The 27154-nt window shown below is 40.8% G+C and overlaps 1 long non-coding RNA gene across 1 annotated transcript in view; it reads left to right on the top strand.

Moving 5' to 3' along the window:
• Positions 1-27154, top strand: part of LOC146768806 (uncharacterized) — a 35865-nt gene continuing 8711 nt past the window's right edge. The window contains exon 1 of the long non-coding RNA XR_014956798.1: positions 1-27154. This exon is cut by the window's right edge and continues 3291 nt beyond it. This is a non-coding gene — a long non-coding RNA (uncharacterized LOC146768806).

The raw sequence follows: 27154 nt of genomic DNA on the forward strand, positions 1-27154 counted from the left end.
TAATAGCAAATTGAGGAAAACTGTTGGCAGGAGTGGGGTGGAACAATGATTTGGTGACTATATGTGTTTTTTTAACCTCTTTTTTAAAGAAAGACTTTAATGAAATGTTTGTGAGAGTGTGTATATTTGAGAAAGGGATGAAATACAGCACAGTTTAAATGCTGTCACATTTTACAGCCAGGGTACCATTTTTTCTTCTACAAAAGCTGATAAAATACAAGTTCCATTTAGGCATAGGATTTATAGTTACTTTAACATATGCCCTGAAAAAATGTGTATCTACAGGGGATAGTAGTTCATGGAGAAAACAAGTTGGTGCTGAGAAGTTCAATTACTCTCCTGAAATATCAATAATGTAGCTGGAAGAAAGAAAAAACAACAGGCCACTTCCTATATTGGATGTATTCTCAAAACGTCTATAAAGGCTTGCTGCCAGCAGCAAGAAAGTAATAACTATAAATGTTGCTCAGTGGGAAGACTTAGTGATAGAGCCCCTCTGTTTGAAATTTTACCGAAGCCCTGTCAACACAGTGTAACTTTCATGTTTTTGCATTTTTATTTTTATTATCGTTTCTATTATTCTTGGCAGGTGCATGTGTTGGCAGGTGAACTCAGGGTCTCCCTCCTGGCAAGGCTCTCTATCTTTTCAAGTCACTCAGTGTTAGCCTGTGGTTTCTTGACTCTGGGATCTGCTGAAATACATTTTAAACATGCTGTTCTAGATGGTCACTGTAGCACTTCCTAAAATCCCACTCTATTCGACAGCAAGCTTAAGCAGCAGAATGAGCAATGTAATTTTATTTCTTAAAGAGTGCCCAAAATCTTCCTGCAATTCCTTTTATTTGACAGCCATGGTTGAATTTAATAATGGCAACAACAACAGCAAAAATTATGATGATTGTGATGATGATGATGATGAAACAACCCCAGCATGTTCTAGGCTGCTTGAGGTAAAGTGTTATGTGTTTTTTTCCTCTTCTTGAGGTACTGGCATCCGTGACTGGTCTCAGCAACACAAGATCTTACGTGCATGAAGAAAATAGAGAACATTGTGTGACAGCACTGTCACATGTGGGAGCTGACAGAGCTTTCCCATTGCACAGGACAGGCCTTTATCAAAAGAGCTCCCGAGGAATCTTCTGAGCTTACTTCTGAGGGAGAGATTGCTGACCTGAGCTGCTGAAACAAATAGGCTGAAAACAGATTCAGGTGAATGAATTGATGTTTTTCTTTTCTAAGGAGCTTGAAATGAACAATAGAGCCTCCCTCGACTTCTTTTTCTTTAATTTTAATAACCATTCTCAGCTGAAGGTTTAAAAACTGTTTTTACAGTTATTTTATATATTTCAAAATAACATTTATTAGCCTAATATCTCTAATTATGCATGTGGATGAGTCACATGTACAGCGTGCTCCCACATTTCTTCATTTGAATTAATCTACATACTTACCTAGTTTGGCAGCAGTGGCAGGGCTACATGTTAAATGAAATGATCCTGATAAGATTAACTGAGAGGCAGATCTATAGTGTAACAAGGACTTTAAGATTTGGGTCCTTCTAGGTTTTCCCAATTTTTTCATTTAACTTGAGCTCAGAAGACAAATGTATGAAGGTGGATTGGTGTGAATCTGTATTTTGGTTCAGACAGTGAAATTTAGTGCTCCTATTGAATAAATTTATTCAGTAAGAGCAGTTCAGTTACTTTGGGGATGAGCACTTTTGGGGAGAAAGAGCTTTAGAGTGGGCTTACATTAGTATTTAATTTTGGAGAAGCAGAGTGTTTCTGAAGCAAATATTCCAATTTGTGCCTTGCTGTGCTGCAGTTTGCACCTGGGAGAAGTTCCAGAACATGGATTCCTGATTTCCACTGGCATAGGGAATGTCTCTGCTGGCTCAGGTGTGCTCAGTCTATATGACTATGATGCCTGACGAGATGAACCCTCCTACAAACACCTGTAGTGTGGCTATCAGGCCCCCAGTACCATCAGTTTGCTGCCCTCACACTGCAAGGTGAGGCAGACAGAGCTTCAGTGGCATGCAGCCAGTGTGACCCTTCATTTGGGTGATGGGACACATGACAAATATACTGGAGCACTTGCCCTGGCATTTAATTACAGTCAGTAAATCGTGGTGATACCTGTTACTGTAGTTTATGGTTGTTGTCAAGCATCTATGAAGTGGAGATGCTTCCTGCCTACAGCATTTGGTTTTTGTGTGGCATCTCTGTGTGATGGTGGATAAGTTAATACACCCAAATAATCCCTGAGGGGAAAAAAGAGATCTAATTTTCAGTCTGGAAAGTAATGTATTGAAAGTTATTCATTCAAAGGTAGGTTTAGCTCCTGTGGAATCTGTGGCTGGGAAGGTGCTGGAGGCCCTGCATTTCGTCCTTCTGCACCTCAAGTATGTATTCCTTGCTCCCCACATGGTTTAAGTAAGTGGCAAACTTTCTGGCAAAGAAGAAGATGCAGCTGCTTCAGCTGTATTTTTTTATTATGAATACTTATTGCATTTTTGTGTCATAATAAACACACACACACAAACACATAAAACTCTCTTTGTAGTACAGTAGGAACTAGAAAAAGATCTATTAAAGTCCTAATGATTCCCCAAATGTAGGAAAGGAACAACAATGGTTTCCAGCAATGTCTAATATGTTATCTTTAAAGACTAAAAAAACTTTATATAGTTCCTTACGTTTTCTATGAGTAAGAGGAATATATATTCAGTAATCACTAACTATTTTTTTTTAATCTCTGGGAATAACTGGTTTCCTGGTTAGGTATTTGAAACATCTTACCTGATGTGTTTACTAAAAAATGTAAGTATTCAGACTTTGCAAAAAGAAACTTCAAAATCAGAAAATGCACTTGAGACATATATCTCTGCAAGGAAATTTACATTTTGGACAATCATCTGGGTAGGTTATGTAGAGGGTTGTGTTAAGCAGTCACACAAGTTATCAGCTGAAACAACTTGCTTTATACACATTGTTCTTTCATTAAAAAGTCAAATAAAATTGCGCTGGAAGCCTAATGGGTACTTTAAATGGCTAGTTACTCCAAATGGCCTTTTGGAGATTATATTAGAGAGAGTCTCAAATACAGGTTCTGTTGTATTTTGTCCCACACTCATTTTTAGGGTAAAAAAAGCCATGACCAAAACCCAGATGCTGCTTTTTTAATGGTGCTGTCACACTGAGCTCTTCCTGTTTTTTGCAGTCTTTCTAGGAGATAGATACAGCTCCTCAGTGAAAATGCAGAGATGTGAGGCTGTGTTCCTGTGTGTGATGCCTCACTGTTACAAACAACCTATCATATAACAGATATGGTTCAAGCTCTTTTTTATGAAAAAAAGGAAAGCTGTCATTTTCTATCCCACTGGAGGGCTTTGATCCGTGCTGTGACACTCATATTTTCCTGGGTCTTCAGCTTAAATTAATTCCTTAATAATTTTATAATAGTTTATTAATCACTGTGAACACCACCCTAGAGGCTATACTCCCTTGGAATATATGCCCAAGAGGTATTTGGAGAGAGGCATATTCTTCCTCAGCCTTCATTTTGCCTGACTAGACAAGAACTTGTAGTCCCATAGTTGAGTAACCTCCTTGTTCACATAAGATTAAGAGCTTCACCAGACCTACTTTTCTCACCTGCCAGTGGCTGGAGGTGGATGGACTATGTTAAATTAGGTATTATCTGCACTCTGTACAGTGTCATTAGAGTCTAGAGAATTCACCAATACTGATACATCATAGAGCTGTCTTTGACTTTGTCCTGAAAGATAAACTGCTTTAGTGTCTTACAGGCACTTGGTCAGGAGATTATCAAACTTGGGTTCTTCTTTTCAGATATTTTGAATTAATGAGAACTGACTAAAATAACTCCAGCTTCTAAGTTAGAGCATATTTCAAACTATTGTTATTTTAATGCATGAGACATAGTAAAATGTGCTGGATTTGAAATCTCCTGAATGTTTTTTTTTCACTCTTGTTTTCACCCCATTCCAGTGGGTGGCACAAGAAGCACAAAAACCAGGTGAGTTTCCAACCCAGCATGTCCCATAGGATTTCTATTTAACTGTTGTAGTTCTTAGTTAAAAGTAACAAAGGAGATGCAAGAGGGTAAGGAAGTGCATTCCTCAGTCTGTTTTGTATGGGACACTGTGAATGTTTAATTCTTCAATATTGGTTTATACTCATCAGTGTCTACAAACACAGTCTGAGAGCTTCCCTTCCTCAGAGCACTGTGGCTGGGGGCTGATGTGCTGGGCACTGTGTGGGAGCTGCTGATCTAACCTGGATTGTACCCACGGAGTGTCTTTGTGTTCCAAGTGCTGTGGGCTCTGCATTGCAGCATGTGCAGAAATGTGCATGTACGAGCAGAATTGGGCTCTTTCAGTGGCATTGAAATAATCTTTATTATACTTAGTTCCAGTTTCATGGCTGGGATTGAAAAAAGAAAATGACAGATCTAAAATAAATACTGCAGCTAAGATATTGCCCTGGAGAACATTCTACTGTAATGTCTGGTGGGAGGATAACTGGGGTATTACAGGAAATCCTATAATGGTCATGCAGGTGCTCCATCCATGACACACCCATATGGTTGCTGTCCCAATGAAAAATTGAAAGGAACAACTTACATTTGCTTTGAAGAAATACAGGTAAAAAAAAATCTTGCAGTGACAAAAGGATGGATTTTGCAGGGCAAAACCACTGGGGATTTGAAGACTTTGTGTACAGTTGGGATCATCAGTTGGTATTTCAGGTCAGGGGTAAGAGAGGCTGGAAATATCATGAGAGATTTCAGAAGGCATTTTGGAATCAGCTGGGTCTGAGAGGGCTGCAGGTGGGAGAAGTCCCTGTAAGTACTCCTGCCAACCAATGGACTCTGATCCTCCTCTAAAGCAGGAAGGCTGTAGAAGCAGAAGAAATGCAAAGCCGAAGTGTATCTATGGACCATATGCCTGATGAGATATCCAGCAATCTGCTGGGCCATTGAAAGCCTACTTTGTCTACTGTTAGAGGGGACTCTGGATACATGAAAGAGTCAGAGGAAAAATAAGTGAGAGCAAAACACAAGAGTTACTGGTTAGAAGAAAGTCTAGTAACAAATCTTCCAGTGTAGCATTTTTCCAAATGACCAAAGATGGGGAATATAGGTACCATCATAAATTCTCATTTTGTTCATGGCAGCTTCTAGTAGAAGCCTGTTGGACTTTGGCAAGTGGTGCTTGGAAATGCCCGAGTCCCTGGGCCACTGCAGCTTAGTGCCCTAGTGAAGCTGAGGACTGGGAATTCTCATGTGCCCTTGGGGTTCTCTGGTCTTCTGTGCTTCACTGAGGAGGATTCTGGGAACCTGAAGATGCATTATTTCTGAGATCTGAGATGCTGGTTTGAGGGGGATGTGTGTGTGTAAGACCCAGATGGGCTGGCCAAAGGCCTGGATGATTCACACCTGCAGTGCCCTGGCTCTAGACTGAGGTGGGCAGGTCTTGCAGGCTCTAGAGAACTTGGCATTAAGGTACAGTAGTGTGTGGCTCTGGTGGTGCTTGCTCTTCACACTCTGCAAGGCTCCAGTGCTGACTGATACAAGTTTCTCATGGATTTGGGAGACTGATGAATTCCTGAATTTGTGAAGGAAACAAAAGAAGAAAACAGTAAAGAGAAAAAAAGAATGGTGGAGAAGTAGAAGTTGAAAGCTTCTAGAAATAAAGAGAGGGTTTAATACTAGACAAGATTCAATCACTGGTCTGTTCTGTGTTAAAGTCTTAACACAAGTGAAATAGCAAGGTGGTAGTTTTATTTCTGGCTGTCACTTATTCTGAAGAACAGGGCAATTAATACTGTCTGGCTAAATGATGGAGAATAGAAATAAAACTTTACTTTGCATAAAGAATACAGAAAAATAAGAACAGAGGAAAAAGGGGGAAATGTAGACTTTGAATCTGCAATCTTATACTGGTCACAAGCATGTAATTCTTGTAGACTGAAGCACTGATAAAAGATCGGGAGCTGAGCCAAGGAAAGGCCAGAGAAAGACTCAGAGTTTAATCTTGCAATGCAATGACAATTTGCCAGCAGAGCAAGCCAGCCCTCCTGCAGGAATTTTGTGAGCTGTGCTCTGATGATGCCCAGGCTGGTACAGCATCCACAAGCAGCTCTAAGCCCCAGCAGAAGCAGAGGGCAGGTGCAGTTCAAGGTGGGTGTCCATTAGAAGGAGCAGCGGTGTCTCACCATCGCGGCTCCTTGTTGCTCTGGCAAGAGACGTGTAATCACTGGGAGCTCCCTGCTCTCTGCAGGGCAGTGCAGCAGCCAGGATACACCCACGCTCTGTTCCCTGGATCCTGGGGACATTTGCTGGTCAGGAGAAGATTTTAGCTGAAGGAAAGTGGTGTGGTTTTACTCACTTCTCTGTGTTTCTCTGGCTGTGTCCAAATCTCTCCTACTTGCTCCCAGCCCTACTCCTTTCTCTTGGCCTCAATTCTCCAGGGAGAGGCTGAATTTTCCCTGAGAGTGGGGAAATCCCCCATTTTTTTTGTTTTGATTCATGTTTCCCAAGGTAGTCAGCATGCTATGCTTCAAATTCTTTCATGCTCTTTTCCCCTGGTGAGAGCAGGGTGCCGGGAGAGGAGAAAGGTGATACTGATAGTGAGGAGACAGAGCTGGTGTAATGGGAGAGGTACCTCTTCTGTCCCCTGCTTCCCCATGGACTCTTGGCAGCAGCTCCTTTTCCCTGGATTGTTGGGATTCAGCTTTCTCTGCCTTTCTCCTCCTGGAGGAAGAACTGCCCCAGGAGTTGGTGGAAAACAAGGGGTTTGAGCTCTCCTCCCTCTGAGGGTCTGGATGTGTCCAGGAGACACTAAGAAGCTGACAGGAGAGACCAAAAAGCTGATAGAAGAGCCCAGATGAAGGAGATGGCCAGGGCTGATTCAGCATGTGGTCCTTCCCACACTGCCCTCATTTTACTTTTGAGTCACCTTTCCACAAGAAAAAGCCCCAAAGCAGAAACCCAAGGGCTCTCTGGGAGACCCCAGAAGCAGGTGGCTGAGTGCTCAGGGAACACAAGTCTGCAGGATGATGAGCATCTTTTCCCTGTTTTCCTTTCATTTAGTCCCTGGGATGACACATTCTTGTTGGGTTCAGAGCCACACATGCCACTCTGTGCCACCGCCACCGCCGGGTGGCCGTGTTTGGGCTGCTTTGATGGCTGCGTTCACAGAGGCAGAAGGCAAGCAGAGGTGAAGTTGCTTTAGGCTGTGCTTTGCCCATCTCAGCTTTGGATTCTGACTCTGAGCCACTCAGTTGCTTTTATTCCCACTGCAGCAGGGGAGAATTGCAGAGATAAAAGTCCTCTGGATGGCCCGGAGAAGAGAAGGGGTGTCACTCAGTGTTTTGTAAAAGCTGGCTGAGCAAAGCAGGTCACATACCTATGCAGCATCCTCAGGGAACGAGATGTGCTTTTTCCCTTCCTGTTCAGTAAATGACCCAGTTTGTGGTGGTTTTTAATACCACATTACAACTTTTTTTTTTTCTTTTTACACAAGCAGATGGAAAGAATCAGCATCTTGGTGGCAATAGTCCATAAGAAAAGGCAGGATGACCCAAAGCAAGACTGAGATTTGTTTGCATTTTTAAATGGATGTACAGATTAATTCTCCCATTAATTTTTTTGCTTTGTCACTCAGTATGTGCTGCTGCTGAGGATCAGAAGGAAACCATGACACTGCAGCTTTTTAATTTTATGAGCCCTAGCCACTTTGAGTTTTTTCATACATGTTTTTGTAGATGCAAGTTGTCTATTAAACTAGACCAGAAGCATAATAAAATAAAATTTGCAACAATCCTGCAGAGAGAATCCTGCTTGGTAGATACTATATTCATAATAACCAGACAGGGACCTCAGAAGGTTACCCAGTCTGCATTTTAAGTCTAAGGTATCTCACTAAAAGACATAACCTTCATCAGTTCTGTAAAATGTACAATATCTGTGGATCTTTTTTCCAAAGCTTCTCTTCTGAAGGCTTCCATAACTCTTTTATTGCTTGCACTATCTGTTTCTGGGTATTGTGCTGCCAGAGAGCATTGGCTCAGTAGCAAACTTGTATGTGTGAGTCAAAACAAGGCTGGTGGGAAATATGTTTTAGGGCAGAAGTGTCTGAAATAGACCACAGATGTCGTTGGGCATCAGTGTACCTGAGGAACTGTGCTGTTCTGAAGAGCCAGGAGAGGCTTAGCTGGGCTTCACAGGTAGGCTGTGACAAACATGACCAGCCTTGCCCGAGGTGAGAGCCGGAGATTTCTGGATAATCTCCTCCACACCATGTTCTCATAAATGTGGATGAAACTGAAATGAAATTACCAGGAGGGACTGATACATTGTCTCATGAGTGTAGAGTTGAGATGAAATCCAAAATGGGAAAAAGTTTGCAAAAATGTTTGCAAGTGGAATGAATGGAAAGATATAAACAAAGAAAAGCAAGCTATAGTATGTCCTCTAGCAGTCTTTGCTGGGTGGGACATACTTTGTTACATGCTGTGCCATAATTAATCTCAAGGGTGAAAGGAAGAACTGGAGTGGATCTTCAGGTGCATAGCAGAAATTAAAAAAGTTTACTTTTATTGACATATTTCTTAAAATCACTGCTAGTTTAATGCACTGCTACATGTATTTCATTAGCAGCAGACCAATGGTAAGTAATGGTTCTCAGGTAGTATACAGGAGAAATATCCAATGTCCTTCTACTGAAACAGTTCTCCTGGTAAATTTGTTTAAAGACAGATTGAACATTTTTCCTTCTTCCCCTTCAAATGGTTTCCTCTGAAATCGGAACTAATTCTTCCCCACAGTCTTGTAGAAAAAAGTCTGGTGCATGGAGTGAACCCTGCACTGAGTGAGCAGAGCAGTGGCTTCAGGTCTAGTTAAAGTAGTTCATAATGGACCTAGTCCCCAAATTCTTCATTCCTGGATAAATCCCCATCCCCAAGAAGAAGTTTCTTGCTTCTCAGCAGTTCATTTCTCCTTCCATCTCTGACAAGAAAAGTATTAAATATAAATCTTTGCAATGACATATATTTTTAAAGTAAGAAGAATATCACTGAAGGGAATAGAAAGCAAAACTAAACAGCATTTCTTGTCTTTTGATCAAACTCCTCCAGCTGTGAATAAGCAAATGTCAGCAGCACTGGCTTCCTTTCATGTGTGCTGAAAGGTGACTGCAGCAGGTTTGATTGCAGGTGCTGGGTACAGCCCTGGTTGAGCCTCTCCTGCTGAGCAGCTCTGGGCTGGACAGCCCTGGCTGCTGCACCTGAGCTCCCAGAGCCCCCTGGCACCTCTGCTCCTGCTTGGGCACATCTGGCATGTCCCTGGGCAGGGCTGGCTGCAGTGGCTGCCATCAGAGGAGAGACTGCAGGAAGGGCCACCCCAGCTTGGCAGCAGCAAGGGTCTGGTGGCTCCTTCTCTCCCTATGTGATGGTTTCCTTTGACGTGCTGGAAGCTGGAGGGAGCCTCGTCCCAGACTGTGTGCTTTGGGAGTTGGCTTTGTGCACAGCTTAGCTCCCTTTGGTGACCCATGACAGATGAAACAAGGAGCCATTACTTCTCCCAGCAGTTTCTCAGACACCCTTTGCAGACCCACAAGAGGCCCCAGCTCTGCTGAGAAACACCTGTACACTGTTTTTCAGGCACAGGCTTTCCAGGGATGGATTGTGTCTCTGCTTGGCACTGTCTTACACAGTTTTCCTTCTCTCTGAAACATTGATGGTGTGCACTGTCAGACCTTGTGTCTTCTCCCCCTGGAAGAGGCCAGGGAGAGCTGCAATTAGAACATCAGCAGACAGCTGTCTGTGCTGCATCTCCCACACTCCCCATCACACCTCTTATGCTCATTTCCTTTCTTCCAGGTAGCATTTATTTTATGTGTGGTTGGTTAATCTTTGGTGTCTCAATACCTGTCCTCATTGTTAGAGATCTGCTTCAAAAGTCTTATCCCTGTTATGACTTCCCTTGCTTTTATCAGCCCCCTGGAGAAGTGAAGTCTAGGAGGTGACAGGATGATGGGTGCTAATAGGAATTGGAAGAACTGGGACAGAAATGTTGCTGACGGGAACAGAAGAGATGAGTCTCCAATAATGTTTCATTCTCAGCTCACTGCCAGTGCCAGTGTTTGGCCAGGCCATAGGTGCAGTACACAGATGAGTAACAAACCCCCTTGCATTCAGAAAAGGGTCTGTGGCTTGATATTGAACACCTATAAGGAATTAACCACAATTAACAAACTGTTAACATATTTGTTCCCCAGACTGGCTCAAGTGACAATTGCATGGGTTAAAGGAAGTGCAGTGTTGTTGAAAGGAGGTGTGATAAATGGAAACAGGACATCATGAGGATGCATTAAACATTAATTGTCTGTTTTTGAAAGTAGAAGAGTGGTTTTTCTTTTTTAAAACTTTTCTATCCAGTGACAGACAAAGGTAGTCTATAGGAATCTGTTAAAATGAAGCTCTAACCTTCTCTGTTTTCCATGTCTGCTGGTAGCAGTGTGGGTAACAGTGGCAGAGGAGATGTGAATAATTGATTTTACTCTGTCTCTCAGAGACAGTAATTTCCAGGAGGCAGCAAGTGAGTATGTACTTACTTCCTCAAACTGGGTCCAGCTCAGATTATGCGACCACAATGTCTAGAGGACTCATACTGCACTCTCTTAATTACAAATATTCATGAGGCATTTCTCTTCCAAGACTCAATTGAATCCTGCATGGCTGTGCAGGTTCAGCTTTATTTCTACAGTGAAATTCTTCCTTCATTCTGGTTTCACAAAAAGCTTGTGTAAATCCCTGCCTCTCCAATGGCACAGACTCTGCAGCTACTGGTTTACTGTACACACATATTACAATTATGCATATCCTGTTCAGAACAAAGCTCCCTTTGTCACAGAGGTCTCAAAACAAGAGACTTGGTACTGGAAAATAATGAGAAGATCCTGAAGCATCAGAATTGCTAAATTGCTAGTTGAAAAATAGACTACTCCTTGCACTTCAGAGACTGGACATTCCAGCTACAGAGCATGTAATGAAAGACTTTGCATAAATCTGAAGATTAGGGGGTAAAAGTAAGAAAAATGCACACTACATCCCTATCTCTGTATGCTCCCTCAAGCCTTCATAGCATCTGATGACTAAATGATCAATTTAGACAGAAAATTCTATGTTTACATTTTAGAGGAAACAATTTTAACTTGCAGATGTGTTAGCAGTTCTGATGCATCAGATGTTCCATGTGGGAAAACATTTAAGCAAGAACTATTTTCTCTTAAATAAAGTTTTTTTTTCTCTCCCCTCTTCCTAGTGTTTGGCTGGTAATCCAAGTGGGATGGGGAGAATTACAGACTGCTATTCTCTAGTCTGTGAATTGATGACAGTGTCACTGGTTTATAGTGACTGGTTTCTGTCAATTAACATCTGCATGGAAATATTTGGCTCAGGTAAGTACTTCCACGGAAGGGTTTATCTCCAGGGTAGAGACTGCTGTAACCAGCTTCTGGGTGTGGTTTGGGTTCAGGCAGAGGGAGCAGGGAGGTACTGAGTGAAAGTATAGTGTGGAACTGGTGGTGTGGGGCAGGTGGAGTGAGTGCTGGGGAAGATTGTTGTTTTGGAGCCAAATTTATTGAGAGGATGGCTGAAGCCCCAGAGCTGGGATGCCACTGGAGCAGTAAAGACCAAAATTCTCTCTGTTGTACAATAACTTGGCTAGTAGGGCAGTGACCCAGACAGGCACCCAAGCAGGCAGTAACCTAGCCAAGTTCAGTTCCTTCTTTGCTTGAGGGGGTTTGAAATTGCATCTTCAGCCTTATGCCAGATTTCATAACCATTTAGTGGCGGGAAAAATAGGACATATAGTTCAAAATGCCCCTGCTCTGAGGAATTATAGAACTATTGCCTGTTGACACTGCCTTCTTGTAAATGTGCTCTGGGGATCTCAGCTTCTGTTTTTCTAATTTTTTAACAACACTACTTTTGAGAAATTAAATTTACTGTCCAGCTGAACTGTGGCTGCTCCCCAGGACCCACAGAGTCTGGTTTGTTTATTTGAAACTTTATTTGAAAACAAACTTAAGTTTCTTGAGGATAAATACTCTCATGTGCTGGTATTTAATCACTGAATTGGAAGTAGAAAAGGAGAGGTCCCAGTCCCTACTTTTTCCCCATTGCCTCTGACCCCAAAGTGTGTTATCAGTTGTGCACTGTGATTATGGTTGCTTATTTCTCTGCTCCCAGTAATGCAGCCCCTTTTGTCCAGAACTGTGATTTTCACCGCTAAACACGGTGCTTCTCATCAGATCTGGTGTTAAACTACTTTAATTGCAAGTAAAGAATTTTCCTGGCTGGTTCTATCCTCTTCTGATTTTCCATGTCCTTTGATCTTCTGGATCAGTGATCACATCCCTTTCCTTTCTTGGCTAAATCCATCTTGCCCATACATCTGACAAAATGTTTGGTTCCCAGATGCATTCCTGATTAGAGCTGGCCAGGAATTTCCTGACAAAGCATGCCTTTGTTGAAAGATGCCAATTTATAAAATCTAAATGCCTTATAGATGTGTCTCTTCTTTGATGCATTTTTAGGGAATAATAGGAAGATTTCTGCTTTTGGGATTTGCTCCAGATTGAATTACCATGAATTTTAAAGTCCAGAAAACGCTGCCCTGAACGGGGCTCTGGGAGCTGCTATACTCCTTATTCTGTGGCAGTGACCTCCCAGGGTGACTCAGATAATGTGACAGCAGTTTGTTGAGTCCTGTGGAGCCTGAGCTCACTGGTGTGATATCCAGCTTTTAAATTCCATATCTAAATGTTCAGAGTCCTGAAAATACTGACATTTTTGTCAGCATCAAAAAAGTCACATTCCAATGGAATCTGATGCCTTGGTGAGAGATGGAAGAATACCTCTATTCAGTGCAGGTGTATTCCTGAGAGCTTTACCCAGTTCTGCAAAATCTGGAAATACAACTTTTAAAAGAGGAGAATAAATCAAGGTATATTTTTGCTATTGAAAACAAGATCTTGCCTTGAGCTGCAGAGCCTTAGAGACTGAAAGTCTTTGTTTATCAAAAAATCAGGCAAAACATAGGAAGCTTATTCAGGCAGTGGTAATGCACAGTGTGAGTGGTGGCCATTGGCTCTGGCCAGGAGGGTCTGAAAAGGACAGCAAGTTCAACCTCAACATCCATTAAATCTTTAACCTTTCTTGCTATTCTTAATGGAAGCTGGTGGAAGAGGAAGTGGGAATATTTTAATAGATTTGAAGTGCTCCCTTCATGAATTATTTTTCGTGAGGAGATGAAATGCCTCACTGTATGGACACATTATGTTCTCATGGTCTGTCTTATTTAAAGAAACAGTCAGAACAAGCACAGTCACAAAGCTTTATATGGCTTCTTCATTATTCTGCTCTTGTTATTGTGCCTCTGCGGGGTCTACACAGAAGAAAATCAGTAGATCAGCAGAATGCTGCTGCTATTGTGGAGTCTTTGTGTAGATCTGTGTGGCAGTAAAAATATGAACAATATTTCACTGAATCCCATCCCTCATTATTTTGGGGCCATTTCCTCAGCAGGCTGTCACACAATACTAAGGACAAGTTGGGTTCACGACTACTTGAATGATGCAGAGAATAAAAGAATATAGGCCTCTTTGTGGAAAGAAAACCTGCCTGGGCCCAAATAGAAGGAAATCACCACAAATGCACCTTGTATCTACTTGTCTAAACAGACCTATTCATTTCTATACAATACACTTTCCAGTCCTCAGGTTGTCTCTCAACCCATTTTTAAAAATCAGTCCATTATAATAAGCACACCAGGGATAGATTTTGTTGACTCACTCTTTAAAGCTATCTTATAAATATGCAATAACTATATTTGTGAGAATTCAGAGCTCCACATTCTCAGCTTAAAAGCTCAGTCAGTTTTCAGTTGTATCTTCATCTAATGCCTGATAACATCACAGAAGGACACAAAAAAATTTCCCATCATCTGATTACACTGGAAAAGTCCATTATTTGAATCCTTCCATAGAAGGATCACCACAGATTGTTGTTTCACTGCAGATTGCCACTTGTCTCAGGAGCAGCAGAGGAGCTGTGAGTGCCTGGCATCCCCAATCCTGGAGGAGTCAACCTAAATATAGAGGCCATTTTAGGAGCCCATAGACTTAATGGATCAAAAGAAGGATACTTGGTATTGCAAAGGATTGCAAGGTAGCCCTAGGCACAGTCAAAAGGTACCACAGAGGTTCAAGCAATTTCTCCTGGAAGAGCAGGCAACTGACCCCAAACTGCCTAAGCCTTTCCTTAATGCTCCTTATCACTTAGCATCCTACAGGAAATCTACACACTGGTGATTTAAAGCCCTTACTGGGGCAGGGAAGCTACAATCCTGGGATCATATGTCTGTTGTGACTGGGCTCCTGATGGCATTTTAAAGTTTAATCTTGAAAATGCTGCCCCTGGAAATGGTAACTTAATCAGACACTGAAAACAGATTGATTTTGCAATGATTTTTTTCTCCCCTAAATTGCCTTTGAAAGTCAAAAAGCTTTTTTAGTATCTTATTTCTGATGTTTCAGTGTGAATATTAACTAGATACAACTGTTGCTTAGTTGCACCATCCATGTTTTGTACAAATTAATTTTCTATCATCTGCACTTAGGCCAGTAAGTGCTTAACTTTTATCATACTATGAGGGTTATGAAATCAGTATCATTAATAAATTTATTTTAAGAAAATGCAGCCTCCTAATCTAAATGTGTCTTTGTTATTTCCACAGCAGGCACAACAAATGCTACCATACAATTAAACAAACTCTCATGTTACAGCGAGCTCATGGGCACTCTGTGCCCCCTTCCCCGGGACCCTGTGACTCTGATCAGATAACCCTGGACCCCTCCTTCCTGCCCCAATGGGGTTGGTGGAGAGCCAGGGAAACCCACCCTGTCCAAAGTCTATACAGACCCCTGACATTTCCTGTTTGTTCTCTTTTGCCCCGCTCTCCACATGGACAACACAGAATAAAGAGAGCTGAACCAACATATCTGGGGTAAGAGCCTCTTTTGGAAATCTTTGCCATCTCCTGATATTCCTCCCCTCAAAGCCTCGGATCTCTGGGCTAGCCTGATAATCAGGGGGCTGTGTGATGGGGGGATCATCACTCTCAGACAACAGTTTTCAAATAAACTGCCCTACAGCTGCCCTGCAAAGCCACCCCAGGAGCTGGAGACCTATAGATGGGATGACAGTAGGATCAGGCTGGGTTTTGCAACCCACATCTCTTCTTTTCAGGGCTTTCTTCACAGACTGAAGCAGAGAAGCCTGTGCATGTGCCAACCCCCATGCGTTAGGCACAGGCGTGTGGCTGTGGCTGAGCTGATGCATCTCTTGTGAGTGCATGGCCTGAGCTGCTGCCCTTGCCTGTTCCCCACCCCGTGTGCCCGGCTCCAGCCAGCTCAGCTCACAGACTCCAGGGGCTAAATTCATCTTGCCAGCTTTTATAAAGGTGCTGCAAGCTGCCACTCCTCTGGAGGAATTGGGAATGGCAGAATGTTTTACAAGACCCAGAAAACACAATCTATACCTAGAGGCAGGAGGTGCACCATTTCTGAAAGGCAGGTTTATAAAATAGCATGAAAATGCAGTTTTGGAGCTTTTTTTACTTTGTTGTTCTGAAAGCAGCTCATGGGAGGAGGGTATATTTCAATGGTAGTTAATTAAAGACTGCTTTGTTTGTAATTCCATGTGGAATTGTCCATGATTGCAAGTTTGAAGAAAAACAATACGCAGCATTTTGCCTTTGGTGCTGTTGCTGGCTTAAATGCTGTGTAGTCCTGTCATATTCAGTAACAGGAGAAAAGAGCCACCCAGGTGAATGTTGCTACAGCTGTTTGAAAATTAACTGCATCCTGTTGAAGGGTGATGAAAGCAAATTTCCAGGGCAGAAACTTAGCAAAAATAAAAAGCAGAAAAATGATAACATTTTGAATTCCTGTAGCATCACTGACAAAAAAAATCTCCAAGCCAGGAAGCAAATAAATGCAACACTCAGCCATCCCTTTCATTTTTGGCAAACCATCAAAACCTATTTATTTTCTGTATAGAAACAGATTTTTTCCCCTAATGTATTTTAAATTAAAATTGTGGTGCCTTTTTTTTTGTGTGTGTTTTTTTAAGTCTGCTTTGTGAAAAAGCTATTTTCTGCAGAACACCATTTCAGCTGCAGTTTCAACAAGCTCTTGTTGCTTCTGAACTCAGGCTTCCTGTGTAGTAACACATTGCACTGTTGGCATGCTCCTCTAACTAACAGCCTAGAGCATATTTGGTGTCATCTGTTCCTGTTTCCTTGGCTGAGACATGGGCATCGTGCCACATATCTTTGTATCCTTGGATCACTGGCATTTTTATTGTTTTTAAAAATAACCCCCCAGCTTCAACTTAAACACTCCTCACAAAATTTCTGTTTCTACTAAATGCTACTCCATGTTTAATGTAGTAATGTGATAAAAATGGTGTGGGTATTGCTGAGCTGATTGGCATCTGTTGTAAGGTGGTGAGCATTTTCATTTTCACTGAAGGTCACAGGATGAGGGTGCTAATATACTTGGCTCTTGGACAAATGCTACATATGACTGTGAACATTTGTTTGCATAGTTCTGGTTTAAAAAAGTAAAAATCATTATTATTCTTTGATGTAGAAACAGAGGTACCTATGTGCAAGCCAAATTTGCCATCACAGAGGAGCCAGATTAGAACTTCTCACTCTTTCTTTTAGGAAAGGTAAGCAGGAAATCAGTATTCCTAAATAAAAACAGGTATGGCTGGGGTAATTATTTGTTATAAGGGTGTTTTAGAATTACTCTTCCTTCCCTGTGTTATTTTGTGCCAGTGGTATTTGCACTCCCCCGGCCCTGGGGCAGTGTTTGAAGACAAATCTAAAAACATAACCTAGATGTCACAAGGCATGGAATTCATTGAATCAAACCCAGCTGTTGAGACTACACATCGTGGTAGTCTACACATCAGCTCTCTTTACAGGCAGAAATGTGGTGCAGCTCAAGCAGATGGTTCATGTGGTCAGAGGAGTCTTGTCCTGAAAGAGGAAGGGAAAGAGGGTCAGAGAGGGGACACAGATGGGATTGACTCCCAGTAACTAAAGAGATATTTTTTATCCTGTGATGTCATGCTTAGCATATACAACTGGAAGAAGAAGAAGAAGAAGGAAGTGGGGAGGGATATTTTTGGTGATGGTGTTTGCCTTCACAAGCCACTCCTATGAGTGATGGAGCCCTACTTTCTTGAAGAGGTCTTTATATTTGCATGCTCATGGGAAGTAGGGAGTGAAAACCTTGTTTTTCTTTACTTGCACAAGTGTCTTTTGCTTATTTAAAATGTCTTTATTTTGACCCATGAGTTTCCTCACTACTACCCTTCTGGTTCTCTCCCCCATCCCACTGGAGAAGAGTGGATGAGGAGATGTGTGCTGCTTAGTTGTCATCTGGAGTTAAACCATGACAGTCAGTTCTGCTTTTCCTGTTCAAGTGTGATTGCCAAGACTAGAAAGCACCACCTTGGCTGTTCAGCACACTTCTAATTTCAAGATATAATATGCAAATGACCACATCTCATTATGAAGAGAAACTGTTCTGTTAATTACCTCTTGGTGCCAGCAAATAAGATCTTACTTCATTTGTCTGACCTTTACTCTAGTCAACATATTTGTTACTCTCTACCAGGTCTGTTCTTTGTTTCATCCTCCTCTTCTCTTTTTTGTCATTCATAAGATATATTTTGAGACCTTAAGGCTTATAACACAAGCTTTTCTCTCAAGCCTTTTTGGGTTTTATCCCTATCTTAGAATGTGCTCCATATAATTTTGGACAACTGACCCATAATATTCCCAACTGGCCAACTCCCTGTAGAGCAGCAAAATCCCTGCTCTAGTGTGTGATGTCCCCTCTTTTTGGTTTCAGGGCCTGAAGCAACCCTTCACAATACTCAGTCTGACAACTCCCATGTATCACCTCTAAGTTCCTGTCTAGTTCCCACATTCAGTGGGATCTGCCTTCTGCACTTGGTGATATTTCAAAAGTTTTTTCCAATGCATCAAGCCACTTTGCCATGCAATTGAAAACCTTCTGTAAGGGCAAGTGTCTTCCTCATTATTTTCTACTCCACTAATCTCTGTAATGTGCAGACTTTATTGTAAATCCCAGTTTGGAGCTATATTCAAAACTTCACCTTAGAAGATGATTGGGGTAACAATTTATGTGTGATATATGGGCTCACTAATGCCATCTTTTTAAAGGCAGTCATAAAATTTCAAAAGCCCTCATAGCTCTTTTCAAGTTGATGGCAAAAGCATAAGTGACAAATAATTTTTCTTATATTTCTCTGAACAGGCGTTTGGAATAGTTTCATCCATTATATTAAATGGTTATGACTGGAATAAAATAATTTTGATTTATTGAACTAAGATCCAAGTTATGCATAAATAAGTATGGTTTCTAAGCAATTGTGTGGACAGCCCCAAGGGAGTAGAAATGAAATGTTGAAACAGGAAAATTTCAGAATTAGAAATTGTTCTTCATGTCTAACTTTCCAAAAAGCCTTCTCTTTAATTATTTTTGTTCTGTTACAGATTTCTCTATGTACTTTTCACTTATTCTGTACTAATTTGTCCTGTTAGCTGATTAATTCTTTCTCCTTTTTCCCTCATCACATTATTGGTCACAGGCATGTCATAACAAGATGACATGGAATAGTGCAGGGTGGAAAGTGTGATCAGAAAAGATTTGACTGTTCAGTCTAGTCTAACACCATACAAGGCAGGAAATGTCTGAATGTTTTGATGAGAAGCAAAAGGTTAAATCTTGTGAGATTTTTGGTACTTTTAATTTTAAGTCATTAAAAATAACACACTCCAAGACACTATAATATTGACTTGGGGTTCAACATTTCAGGTTGCTTCTGAAAAAAATCCTAAAATGAATTGGAATATTTTCAAATTTTTTTGCAATTTAAATTATTTATTTTTTAAAAATTTAAAACAAAAGGAATTTTATTCAAAGACTTGGAAAGGTGTTCATTAGACTTGAGATGGCTAATTGGCTACATGCAAAGATGAAACAGGTATAGGACTAGGGAAAAAGTAAAAATTGTATTCACATTAGAAAAATTATGTCTTTTTAGGTCAGAAAGAAGTCTCAGCTCTGCTAGCTGGGCTCTGGTGTGTCTCATCTGATATTTACTGTGCAGAGACAAAGCTTCAACTTCATCAGAGCAGAGGAACTGGGGATTTCTGACATGGGGAGTAGATGTCTCCTTGACTATGCTGTGAAGTGACTTCTGGGGATAGCTGTGCTTCAGATAAAAAAAAAACCACAATAATAAAAGAACTCAAGCAAGCACAGGGGAGAGCTTGGCTTACATACAGTCATCCATAAAGAGCTGCCTTTTTTTCTGAGTTGCTCTGTCCAGACTTTGAAATCTCCCTAGGGAGAAAGATGACATGTTTCTGACTGCAGGGTTCTCTCTCTGGAACAGGAAAGATCCAAGGATATTCTGTAGATTTTTATTTCAATTGTACCCCTTTAGAACACATTATAAACTCTATGCATGATAGTGCTGCCTAATGCTGTGAACCTGCATGTAGAATTTTTAAATGGAATTAAAATATTTGATGAAAGTTTTGTTGAAATTGTTGCTACATTGTATCAAGACACTTTGCTTTCATTTTATATGTTTGCTTCTGGAAGCATAAACAGTAAGCTGAAGTATTCTGATAATGACTTTGACTATTTCCTCAATGCTTTTTCACTGCTTCACTGTAAAAAACACACACTTTCCACCTTCTATCCAAAAATTCTTCAAGATCAGAATTTTCAAGGCACCAAATGTTTTGAGTTTGAATTTCAATATATAAAAATTGGAAAATATGTCCCAAAAAGAAAGAAGAGGAAAGAGATACATGGACATATTCCCTGACTCTGAATGAGAACAACAGAAGAAAAGTGAGCTATCAGTAGAAATATATTTTATTGTTGCCTGTAATCTGTGTTTTCCATTCACACCAATTTCTGAGCAGACTGGGGCCTATTTTCCATTTGTTGTATGTAACTCCCATTGTTGAAAATGGAAGTTATTTGTTGTATCAAAGAAGAAAATGTGGTTAGAATGTGATTGTAACTGTTTTTTCCCCCTAATTTTCTGTACTGTGTGTTATTATTTTGTGGAGTGACTTTTTTTTCTGAAGTGTTTCTTATATTCTTAATAAGGTCAGCTTGCAGTAATTTCAAGAAGAAAGGCATCTTTTGCTGCAGTATGCTATAATTTCAGGGCTCTTCACAGGCAAACTTGAAGATCAGGATAGATTTTTCCCCTTCAGTTTGGTCTGTTCTACTTTGTTAAAGTCATGTAATGGTCCAAATGATCTTTTCTCAGCTTCTGAGTTTTAGTGCAAACTAGAAGCTCACAGCAATCCTTCTGGTTCATATAATCAATTTAAGATTCATAGTTTTTTTTACAATAAAGAACTTATTGCATCCCTAGGAGGAACTAAAATAAATTTCTCAGCTGGGGATGAGGTTAGGTGAAAAGCATCACATTTTTATTACCAGGGCAATGCTGCTAATGATTAAAATATTCTTTGTTTTTTCACTGAGAAAATTAATTTTTTTCCCAAACAAATGTGCAGATGCAGAATGATCAAATCTTGTGACCTTTATTGACAAATGGAATGTTGCCCTTAAATTAATGTTGGGCCTTATTGAGTAGCTTCAACTTGAAGGAGCTGACTTGTGCCAAGCACACATTACTATGCAGATGAGCTGTGCTATTGCTTCAGACTTTCCCAGCAGAATCATATTTGTGCTCTGGTTGTACAGAGTGGAGCTGCTATTGAACAGGTGAAGTGTCATTACTCCCCTTGTGATCTAAACTTTTAAACATTTTTTTTTTTGACATTGGGTTTTATATATTTTGCAGATTTAGATCTTGTTGGAGAACTGTGTGTCTTCAGCCTGAAGGATCCCAGGACGGAATTTGTCTTACTTTACCTCTCCTGGTAACACGGAGGTTTTTATCTGAGCTTTCCAACAACTCCCTTTGATGGTCGTTTGTAAGAAACACTTGCTTTTATGTCTTCATTCTAAAAGCTGGCCTAAAAAGAGATCAAATGAACACATCCTCCTTAGAAGAAGGACATTCTCTTGCAATTTCAGTGGTAGCCATATTTGCATGTGAAAATACCCAGTATCAGAGAAAATCTCTCTCAAAGGACAAAGAAAATCAATTGGCGTGAAATGATCTGATGACAAAAGATATTGGAAAACCTTTTCTTTCTCAAATCTTTTTTTTTAAGTTGATGTGTCTGTGGTTTAGATCTCTGTTGGCTGACTCCCTGGCTGCTTCCTTTTGGAGTATAACTGCACTGCAAATAAACCTGTCACCTGAACAGAAGTCAGCGACCTTTTTTTATCCTGCCAACAAGTGGCTTTCCTGAACATTACTGTAAGAGAAAAGGATGAAGTATTTCAGCAACCAGCTATAAGAATCACTGTCTCTAGTGTCTAGTAAGCTTTCCACTCATTGTTGAATGATTGATTGCAACCAGTTCAAGTGCTGAAGTTTTACTTTGCTAAATTCAGTCTTTAGGTAAATCACTTTGAAATACATTGGAAAATTGAGAGCCTTAATGTTCCTACCCAACCAAGATAAAGGAGAAGCTGTTGGATGTCAGAGAATGAGCCTGTGCAGTCTAAGGACAAGTGATGAGTCACATTCTGTACTGCTGTGGTGCTGTAAGAGCTGCTGTTGAATGCCTTGCCAACTGTGAAATTACTATTTCTGCTTGATAATGTTTTGTTTCCAAGCAGGATCTAGATAAAAGGAAATACCTGAACTTTTGAAACAAATCAGACTGCTTGTCAGACCTTTTCCTTTGGTCTTCAACCAACATATTATGGGAAGTTTTAGACCTGATGTAATCTCAACTATCACACAATATTCATTCCCCCCCCCCCCCCCACTTCATTGCCTAATTTGGCTGAATTGATTGAAAATTAAAGTAATGCACTCACTATTATTTTGTCAAACTGGGATATAATACTTTAAAAAAGTGTCTACACATTGAAGTAATTTATATGGTAAAACTAACTCTTGTTTCCAACACAATTGATAAAGGGATTTTGGTGTTTGATTACAGAGTTAGACTAGCATCTTTAGAAACTAAAAAACTCAAGTTTTTGCTAACATGGTAGAGGAAGGAAATTTTTTACTTTAATGGTTGATTCATAGATGCCTCTAGGAAAGTTCAGGTATCATCTGGATTTTGAGGTCTGTTTGCTGAAAGCACAACAGGGACATTGGCCGTCGTGGAATGCTGATTTTTCTTGGTTAGACTTGTCTATGAGCTTACCTGAGAAAGCTGCTTAAGCCTGTGTGTAGTATGAAGCATCTGAGAAGTATCCCTGAGTTCAACAAGCCTGCTCCAACAATGGCCAAGCACTTGAGATGGTGTCCAAGGGCATCAATTTTTGTAGGTTTCTATGCAAAATGTACCTTGTATAGGTACATTTGTCCAGCAAGAAATTTGATCTGTAAGAATCGATTTCCTATTTTTAATTGTCAGAATAATTTGTTTTCCCCTTATTCTTTTCCAGAGGGAACAATTATGCTCATTGACATTGTGGTTTTTATGTGGGCAACTAGGATGTACATCTTATGTGAAATTTCAAATAATAATTTTAGAGTAGTGATAGTACCAGTATGTCGTTAAAAATAAACAGACTGTGATGTACAGTTAGTAAACTCTAAAATAATACCATTGGATGGAATAATCTGTCCTGTACTTAAGAGAACTGATAACATTAATGTTAATATTTAAAAATCTATGTTTTCACCATGTTAGCTTTGTATAACTTACTCAGTGATTCATAAACTCTGACTTATCTGTGGATTAAGTAGGTATCAGATCTGCCTTATGAAAAGCTTAGTGATTCATTCTTTCACAAAACACTTTTGTACAGAATATAATATTGTTTAAACTCTATTGGCAAGATGTCAAACAGCCTGGCTTTAGCAAACAGGACTGAAATCATCAGATTCACTGTGATAAAGATGACCAAAACCCCAAGCCAAATTTGACAGACAGATGGGTTACCTGAAGATTACAAAGTCACAACTTAACGAGGCTTTTGGAAGACTATCAAGTCTCAGAGAGGAAGAAAGTGGGTGAGACATTTCTTGAATCAATATTTATCTGAAATGTTTTTCTCATTCTGCTGGGACAAAACAATATCATACAGCTCCTTGGCCGGTAGGTTTGGGCAGGAAACGTCTTCAGAAATGGTTTTCCTGCAGAGTTACGGCCTCGTGGTGCCCGCACCCAGAACGCCGGGCAGGGCGGGACCGAGGGAAAGGCTTCAGCACCACGGGCAGCGCCTCCGGGAGCAGGAGGGGTCTCTCTGTGCCTTTGTGTCCTTTTGGGCTTGAGGTATCTGACCTCAGAATCTGGAATCAAACCTGCTGAAGGGTTTTCTTCATCTCACTCTTCTGCAGATCCCATTCCATGAGAATAATGCACAGTAGAAATACCCTGTTACTTGAATTTCAAGAGACCTGAGCAGCACGGCTAATAACTGAGAGCCTGCTGATTATTACTGAGCGACTGCCTTCAGATTTCTGCAGGGATGGCTTTGCATTTCACTTTTAAAATAAGTGTGTGAAATCACACATGGAGTCTGTGGAAAGAGCAGTAACTTAGCAAGGACTGGTAGTGAGGAGTTACCACAGGCTACAATAAATCTTTCTGAACCAGCCTAATTTCTTCTACTGTTCCTGCACTTTATCGTTCCTGAGTCTCTCTGCCCAGCTGTCCTGACAATGAATCAATTGTGATAAGGAGCTGGTCATCTTCAGGACTTGTCAATGTCAAATAAAGTATAGCAATTGAGGCAAAGGACTGAGAGAAGAGGTGGGACACTTCCAATGTGCAGCTTGTGATGTGTTGTTATGGAGAAGTGGATTTTCAGTTTTTGGCAAACAGTTCCTTACAGTGATGGGAAAATTGTTAAACCGTGTTTTCCCACATTTGGCTACTACTTTCACAGTCTGTATTTTCTCATCCTGAGTTTGAAGTGAATGTGAATCCTGATTTGCAGAGGTTTTGGCACAAACAGCGCCTCCTGAGCTCACTGGAACTTGTCTATAAAAAGAAGATTCTTGGAACATATTAGATGATGCATAACTGTAGAGATTATGGAAGATCAGCTCATGTGAAACTCATAGAATTCCAATTTACAGCTTCTGATTTCAATTTTAAAACTCCCAATGCTTAAATCTCTGTCAATTCACTTTCTTGAAGTGTACAGAAATATAAATTTCTTCATGTTTTCAAAGTTTTTATGGTCAGTAAAAGAATATGAGATATACATCCATAGACATTATAGCTGACACTACTCTTTGCAAGCTTAAATGCTGTGGAATGTAAAGGAAGAATGAAAGTCCAGCAAAGAGCACTAAGAGAGCAGATAATGGCATTAATGTTATTTTACCTTTTGGCCACCTGTTGCAATACAGCCAGTGCCAGAAGTGACTGCGAGTCATTACTGTTTGACAGCTGCTTCATGTGCTTTGGAAAATGACTGTGTAATTGTTCTCAACCTCCTTTCTTGTGGACAGGTGTCCATACCATGATTAGCACTAATTGGCAATGTTGTTGGCAGTCATAGAAGGGAAACTAATGAAAGAATGAGCATGGAGAGGGAACAAATTTCTCAGCCACCAAAGCAATATGCCTGTCTATATTCCTGCCTGTTCTGGGAACAGAATGTCAGCTCTGTGTGTCCCCTCTCCCCAAACATATTGTTTAGGAGAAGCCAAGTTGTTTTAAGGGAGAGAAACACCAAGTAGTTTAAAAGGGATTTGAGGCTGACAGTGAGAGAAAGATCTGCTTTAGGAATTTTTAAACTTGTGTTTGATCAAGTTTGTTTAATTTTAGCTTGTTTAGAAAGCAAATTTTCAGAAAGGGGGTAAATGTGGAGAAAGAGCTTTAAAAATATAACATCCCAAGGAAAACTCAGGGGTTCTTTTTCCCAAAAGAATAACATCTAGTTAGGATATCACCAAGTCTGTCTCTGGAATGCTGTCATCGTAGTCTTCACGGCATGGTGATGTCCATCTCACAAACAACCCTCTTCCATCCACTGTCTGGCTATGACTTTATATCAACCTATCTGCTGGAATTGTAGAGGACTGTTGGTAGATATAATATTAAAGTTTCTTCATGTCTACCACATGAACACTCAGATGTCCATAACATGACTGGGGAAGACCATATGTGGCAGATGCTATACATTTTCTATTCATTTGAATCAGCAATTCTCTGGCTCTCTCACTATGTGATGTAGTATCTGAATTTTTGGTGAAAGTGGACGTGTGTATGGTCTCATTGGTAGGAAAGGGTCATGGTGACCAGTGCAGAGTAACTTACTCAAGAAGCTACATCACTCTGAAACAAAATCTGGATTCTGATGTCATCTTCTATCCTAGTTGTTATTCCTTCTCTAGACACCTTGAAATTCTTACCTGTTCTCTTGAGTTGCTAAGTCAAGACTGTTTCAGACCTACCAGTTCTGCAAACCCTGAAGGAATCACCTTTGCTGTAAATGTTTGTAATGATGTCTTTTCCTGAAGTAGAGGCTGCTGGGAGCAAGTGGATAGCATTTAGATACAGAGCCAAACACACCATAAGCGTGTCCAAGTATGTACATGATTTTGCAGTACAAATGAAAAAAACAAACCTCTTGGGGGTCAGATAGAGGAAGATAACACTGAGGTATAGTAATGTACAGTTCTTAGCTCCCACATCAGGTCAAACTGAAGCATGTATCTTAAAAAGGACATTAGAAAAGTAAAAGTAAAGAAAGATGAGGATTGTGCATGAGGAAAAATATCATTCTTAGGAAGTAAAGGTGGGTGGATGAAGGAGACCTGAGTTGAAATGGGAAAGCCCAATACTGTTGTGATATCATGCAGGAAAAAGAGAGAGAAGGCCTGCATTGATTCTTGTATATCATTGCCTTCTCCTCAATGACTTATCAGCATGGAGCCAACTGCATCTTGTATAATGGATGTACTTTCTGTAGGATCAATACTGGCTCATCACACAGCTGGCAGCATTGAACATCTTTTCTGTCTCAGCCTGCAGCATTTATTCTCTCTTGTTGCTTACCCCACGTTATGTGTTCTGATGACATGGCAATCGGTTTTGTTGGGTAATGGTTAAAAAAACCCTCGTGCCCACACAGACAGGGGAACACGAATGAACAATGTGGAACATTTATAATACCCTTCTAACCCCTTCCCCAGCTTCCTTGGGACCATGACCTGTCCTGTGGTCTGAGAGTGACACCCATCACAATGCCTCAGAAGAAAGAGTTTCTGAATCACCTTTTGGATAGCCTTTGGGAATGTTAAACTTATTATGAGAAGCCAGAAAGCGTATTTTGGGACTGGACAGGATTTCTATGGGATAGTTTGGAGAAGAATTGAAACCGGGGAAAGGGATGTATCTAGCTGATTTGGGGAGGAAAAAAATTTGTGAAAAGGGTGGGGTAAAGGGTTTGTTCCATGCAAAAAGGTTGCTGGTCGTGCCTGGCTCCTGGTCTCACCAAATCCCATTACTGCTTTTGAGGGTGAGGAGCTCTTTATTTTGTGTGCATGTAGGTCTGTTCCACCATCTGGAGTAGCATACAGGCACATGAGGCATGTGAGGGAGTGATCACCAGGAAATACTAAGCCAGTCTAGCTGGTGACATAGCTAAGTGACCAAATATTTAAGCAGCCATAAGTGTAGGCCAGATACTAGAGTGACCAGAGAGGCTGAGAGCTGACTTCTAGAGGGATCAGAGGCTCTGAGACAAATTCAGTGAGCATGGCCTGAGAGATGCATTTCAAGTGTGTGTGTGGCTTGTTGGATTTTTACATACGTATGTGCTGCACACCTGTGTGATGCAGGGACCTGCTGGGACTACATGGATCCTGGCTGGATCTGGAGACATGCAGATGCAGCAGCCTTGCCTCTTTTGTTCTACTGGGTTTGG

Source organism: Lonchura striata, chromosome 1 (genome assembly GCF_050655825.1).
Source record: "Lonchura striata isolate lonStrDom1 chromosome 1, ASM5065582v1, whole genome shotgun sequence".
NCBI classification, from domain to species: Eukaryota; Metazoa; Chordata; class Aves; order Passeriformes; family Estrildidae; genus Lonchura; species Lonchura striata.